This window comes from Leopardus geoffroyi, chromosome B2, assembly GCF_018350155.1.
Source record: "Leopardus geoffroyi isolate Oge1 chromosome B2, O.geoffroyi_Oge1_pat1.0, whole genome shotgun sequence".
Taxonomy (NCBI): domain Eukaryota; kingdom Metazoa; phylum Chordata; class Mammalia; order Carnivora; family Felidae; genus Leopardus; species Leopardus geoffroyi.
In genome coordinates, this window is record NC_059332.1 from 48,437,968 (window position 1) to 48,444,618 (window position 6,651).

Below are 6,651 nucleotides of genomic sequence, written 5' to 3' on the forward strand. Positions count from 1 at the left end.
ATGATTGCAACGATTCACTTAGTAGCTCCTAATATTAATTATTGATTGACTCTCCTAAGGACTACAACTTATTAAATCTTATTTGTAAAAACAACAGAGTGGCATCAATAGGAGTGTTGAACAGCCGTTGATTAATGAGGGAGCCTAATCATCGTTGAATCCAGGGGAGTGTTTTTCCCCATTTCAATCCATTTGGTCGTATTATATTGCAACTTTAAATAGCAGCACTAAGAGTAAGCCCCATGAAAATCATTGTTTTTATAAAGAGAAATGAACAAATCCTTTAAAGAGTATTAACGGTCATTAGTAACCTATGACAGACCAAAATCACAATCTCCTACAATTCTTCATAATTTAAAATATAAGCACGCTCAGAAAAGAAGTTTCTTTTCCTTTCTGGAAATACGTTTTTGTTTTATTGAATCTTTCTCATTGCCAATTTTACAATGACTCTGTAAAGATTATGCTATATGACATTTCCAACATCCCTACCTTATTCTAGGGTCTAGGAGATCCTTACTTGGTCTCAGGAATCCTGGGAAGTAACTGAGGAAGACCAACAAACAGGACGTGGAGAAGAGACGTGGATAAATGTGCTATTTCTGTCTTTCAATAAGGAGCCAGACTACTTCAAAAAGATAGTCTTGGCTACAAAGCCAATAGTATTTCTTTTTTTTTTTTTTTTTTTTTTTTTTTAATTTTTTTTTCAACGTTTATTCATTTTTGGGACAGAGAGAGACAGAGCATGAACGGGGGAGGGGCAGAGAGAGAGGGAGACACAGAATCGGAAACAGGCTCCAGGCTCTGAGCCATCAGCCCAGAGCCCGATGCGGGGCTCGAACTCACGGACCGCGAGATCGTGACCTGGCCGAAGTCGGACGCCTAACCGACTGCGCCACCCAGGCGCCCCAAAGCCAATAGTATTTCTAATGACAGGGAAAAATCTGCTGTAAGATGGTCGACAGGACTGATAGGGAAATTCCAGTCCCTGACCAAAAACTCCCTTTCCGAGTTCTTCCTACCCAGCTTGCCGAGCGCGTGCACTCACAGGAGCGCCAAATTACTACTAATGCGGAATGCGGAAGTAACAGACTATAAATTGTTCCCTCTGCTTACGCTCAGGACTCAGACCCCTGGAGAGTGATCTCTTCTGTGCCCGCCAGTGTGAAGTAAACCTTCTGCCTTCCAAGATCCACGAGTGCCGCTTGGTTCTTCCGCCAGGGCAGACCAGGTTCTGTAACACTAGAAGAAGAAAAGGATGAATGAGTACACCAGGCCACTACTGCCTAAACTAGAAAAAAAATAAGTGAAATTGCTCTTATGAATCAATTTCCTAGACCCTGTTCGCATGCAGCTTGAAAAGGCACTACAAATAGTGGACATCTCAGAACCAAAATCATTTAAATTACAAATGGGAAACATTTTTAAAACTATCCATGCAGTTATTCATTAAATAGTTATTAAGCTACTACTATGGGCCAGGCACTGAATATAGAGTTCCATTTTTAAAAATAGAACTTATCTCATTTTGATATCTTGGAATAGGTTTACTTTATAGACAATGAATATACTGAAGAAAATCAGTGATTTTTAGTCTTTTAAAAATTTCATAAATTACATATGTTGGTTATACATATCTGATTTTCCTTAGTCTTAATCCTTACACAGCTCCTGTTCACTTCTGTAACCCAGGGGACCTGACTGAGATACAGCCTGGGCTTTCAGCCTCTAGTCTCATCTGGCTGCCAGCCTGATTATGCCAATGGGAGGCTATTTAAGGTTCCTGGTACCAATTCCAATGTGGGGGTGGGGTTCCTTACACCAACAAGCAATTCTCAAAACAACAACAGCGTGTCCAAAAATTCAACTTTATTATGGGTGGCTTAGTCTGTTAAGCATTCAACTCTTGATCTCCCCTCAAGTCATGATCTCACTGTTTGTGTTACCAAGCCCCATGTTGGGCTCTGTACTGACAGCATGGAGCCTGCTTGGGTTTCTGTCTCCCCCTCTTTTTGTCCCTTCCCTGCTTGTATTCTCTCTTGCTCTCTCAAAATAAATAAATAAACTTAAAAAAAAAATTTAACTTAATTCTGACACTATCCAGGAACAGCATCAGATTCCACAGGTTTAAGGCTCAGTCCCACAAAACTAGCCTCCCACTTTTCTTTTCTTTTTTAATTTTTTTAATGTTTATTTCTGACAGACAGAGAGAGAGAGAGAGAGAGACAGAGCATGAGCGGGGGAGGGGCAGAGACAGAGGGAGACACAGAATCCGAAGCAGGCTGCAGGCTCTGAGCTGTCAGCACAGAGCCCGACGAGGGGCTTGAACTTATGAACTGCGAGATCATGACCTGAGCCGAAGTCAGATGCTTAACCAACTGAGCCACCCAGGCACCCCAGCCTCCCACTTTTCAACCCCCTGCCAGTTCAGACATCACGAGGAAGCTTCTGACCAACAGGCTACAAATTGGAGCTTCTCACAACCTTCTCCTCTGTTTCAATTAATTTGCTAGAGTGGTCCACAGAACTCAAAGAAATGTTTTTACTTACCAGATTACCAGTTTATTACAAGGGGATAAAACTCACAATCACCCAGAGATAAGAGATGCATAAGGCAAGGAATGGGGAAGGGGTGTGGAGCTTCCATGCCCTCTCCAAGCTTGCCACTCTTCCAGAACCTTCTCGTGTCCACCTATCCAAAAGCTCCCCTTTTGGGTTTTTATGGAGGCTTTATTAAGTAGTCATAATTAATTAAACCATTGGCCATTGTAGATTAAATCAACCTCCAGTTCCCCTTCACTCCCCAGAAGTCAGGGTGTGACTGAATTTACCAACCCTCTTATCACCTAATTGGGTCTCTTGGCAACCAGCCCCATCCTTAGGTGGGGGCCATAGTCACATCATTAACATAACAAAAACATCTTTTTAACTCCAATTCTTAGAAAATTCCAAATGTTTTAGGAGCTCTATGTCAGAAATGGGGAGGAAAACCAAATATATACTTCTTAGCATAAATCACAATATTCCAGAGTTAATTGTGAAAAATGGATGGCAGGAGGAAGGAAGAAGCCCGGGTTTTTCTCTCTGTGCCCCATCCTCTGCCTCAGAGTCTCCAACATGGTTCCAGCTTTAATAGGGTGACTTCAGCCCCTGGGGCTTATTAGTTAACATCACCCCATTGTCCTTTGTCTTCAGCCTGGGAGTGGAAGTGGCAATTTGCTATTGCTAATTTCTGGGATGGCTCAGCACTCTGTCTCTTTAAAGCTTCCACCACCTGAATGATCAATTTCCAACACTAAACTCTATGTTTTAAATACATAGAGTAGTTTCAATTTTAATGGTAGAACCCTGATTGATATACTATGTAACAGAGAAATAGTTGGACACAATTTGAATTATCAATAATGAGAAGATAGTTAAATCAATTATGTTACAGTCAGAAAATTTTACGGCTATGATTATAAAGCCTTCATTCTAGGATTATAAAGACTTCTAAGGAACAAGGAAATGATCATGACATATAATGTTTAGTGAATAAATTTAGAATGTAAAGAAACCTACTGTATGACTATAACTTTAAAAGAAAATCAGAAACCCTGTTTAAGGGCAATAATGAGATCCTGGGTGAATCTTTTACTGTACTTAATTTTTTTTCTGTCATGTATTATCATTTCTATCAGTGAACAAAATAATATAAAAAATATACACATTCCGGGGCGCCTGGGTGGCGCAGTCGGTTAAGCGTCCGACTTCAGCCAGGTCACGATCTCGCGGTCCGTGAGTTCGAGCCCCGCGTCGGGCTCTGGGCTGATGGCTCAGAGCCTGGAGCCTGTTTCCGATTCTGTGTCTCCCTCTCTCTCTGCCCCTCCCCCGTTCATGCTCTGTCTCTCTCTGTCCCAAAAATAAATATACGTTGAAAAAAAAATTAAAAAAAAAAAATATACACATTCCTCAGTGACTGCCCATTTGGAATTTACTTTCACATACAGGACGGTTCTATAGCATAAACATGATAGATCTATGATACTTGGGGTGTGATTTGAAAGTCTCTAGCCAAACATCATTTGTCCTATTATCCTATAACGAGAGCCTGATAACCCAACATGAAGAGTATGTTTTAGTGTTTGTCAATGAAAATAAAGGTTCATTTAACTCTATAATATTGCATGTAACTGGTAATACAGGAGCCAACTAACAGACGATGTGGGATTCATTTATTTAAATAGCCCTAAGCACCTACTGGAATCTTTGGAAAGTAGCACTGGGAAGGACCAGAAGACAGAACATATAAGATTAAAGGTCTGGCTGGGTACCAAGTCCCAAAGCTTGGCACACTTAGAAGACAACGGCACCAGGTGCCCAAAATGAACTGGCAAAGAGAATTTGAAATTTGCAAGAGTTAGGGAGGGAGAATTTTTCTAAGACTGATCTGTTTCATGTGTCTTCAGATCAGTTCAACCCTGTGTACTCAAGGAAATCTTAACAACCATAACAACCTATTTGTGGACTACAGGGCATCAGTCTTCTGTGACACAAAAGTGAGATTGAAATCACTTTTGATGTAATGGTTGGAACAACACTAATAAAATCCTGTCAAGCTCCTGGGCTTTTTTAATTCAATGTTACTACTCCCACCACCCCACTAAAAAAGTCACTAAATTCATAGCACAGGCATTCATAAACAAAATATAAATATGCAAAAAAAAAGTAAACAATGTAAGAAGAATAACATTATTTTTGGAGCTGGAAATCAAACTGGATGTATTTTAACTATTTTAACTGGTGTAAGACCCAAGAAAGCTGAATCTTCAGTTGACGGTGGGAAAAAAAAACAAAAAACAAAAACAAAAAACAGAGAAACAATCCAATTTACACAGGGGAATCCCACAAAGTACAGGAATTGTCACCCATACTACCCCAGGAAGAAGGAATGAAGATGAAGTTTAAAAAGATTTAAACGAAAGTCTGTACAAGTAGTTATTTCTCTACTCGATCTCATGAGCTCCTTCCAAACAAGTAACCACTCAGCAGAAGAATGGAGGTTTGCTGTATGGATTCCTGGATATGGAGACACCAAACATAATTGGAAATGGACAATAAAATGTATGCATTGAATGTTGAAACCACTATCTCTCTTCCCTATATTGGCCCTCAGGACACAAGCAGCAAATGTAAATCACTATACTTAAGACCGAGAGAAAGTACTCAAGGGGATATGGTTAGACCATGAGAAAAGACATAAACATATTGGCATCAAAGACTTCTCACTGAAAACAGTTCAGACAGGTCATGCTACAATAAAGTCTAAAGCCTACTAGCCACATAAATGTGGATACAGCCTCCACTCAGTTATTTCCCATGTTTCAACATAAGTAGCCATCACTTCACACCCATTAGGATGGCTCCTATAAAAAAATAAATAAATAAATAAATAAATAAATAAATAAATAATAAATAACAAGTGCTGATGAGAATGTGGAGAAATTGGAACCTGTGTGTACTCTTGGTGAGACTGTAAAACGGTGTGATCACTTTGGAAAACAATGTGGAATTTCCTCAAACAAAAGTAGAGCTACTATATGATCCAGCAATCCCACTTCTAGGTGTATATCAAAAAAAAAAAAAATCAAAAATAGTGTCTCAAAGACATATTTATACACCTATATTTATGACTGGGTTATTTGCAACAGCCAAGAAATGGAAACAACTAAAATGTCTATCTATGGATGAATGGATAAACACGATGTTGCCTACACATACAATGGAATATTTTTCAGCCTTAAAAGAAGAAAATCCTATGACATGATACCACATAGATGAACCTTGAGGACATTATACTAAGTTAAATAAGCCAGAAACAACAACAAAAAAATACTTTTGATTCCACTTATATGAGGTATCTAAAATAGTCAAATTCATAGAAACATATGGAATTGTGGTTACCAGAGGCTGAGGGAAAAGGAGAAAGGGAAATTGTTTAATTGGAATGGAGTTTCAGATTTACAAGGTGAAGAAGTTTGGAAGATCTATCTCACAACGGTGTGAATATACTTAACTCTACTGAAATTATCCTTTAAATGGTTAATATTGTTAAAAAAAAGAAATACACAAGTATTTTCATTCACACTCATATTATGTTTGCATATGTATGTAGGTTTTTAGAATATTTGCAAGTAGACTGGGTAAGCCATAGGCTAGGGCAAAAGGGAAACGATGTGTTTATTTGTTCTTTTTTTAAAAGTTAATGTGTTTTTTTTTAACCATATTTACATATTTTTTCAACTAAAAAAGCCAAATAAAGGGGCACCTGAATAGCTCAGTCGGTTGAGTGTCTAATTCTTGATTTTGGTTCAGGTCATGAGGTCATAGTCTTGGGATCCAATCCTGAGGCTCAGCGCAGAGCCTGCTTGGAATTCTCTCTCTCATTCTCTCTCTCTCTGTCTCTCCCTTGCTCCCTCTTATGCTCTCTCTCACATGTGCTTTCTCTCTCTCTCAAAATAAATAAAAACTTTTTTAAAAAGCCAAATAAATTGTAAAATATGCTCCTTCCACACTCCTGCCACCCTCACTCTACCTGGAAACCCTAACCCAAAGACTGACTGGTCAGAATTACAAAAAGCTTACCTCCTCAGTGTGGGACAACTTGTTGGT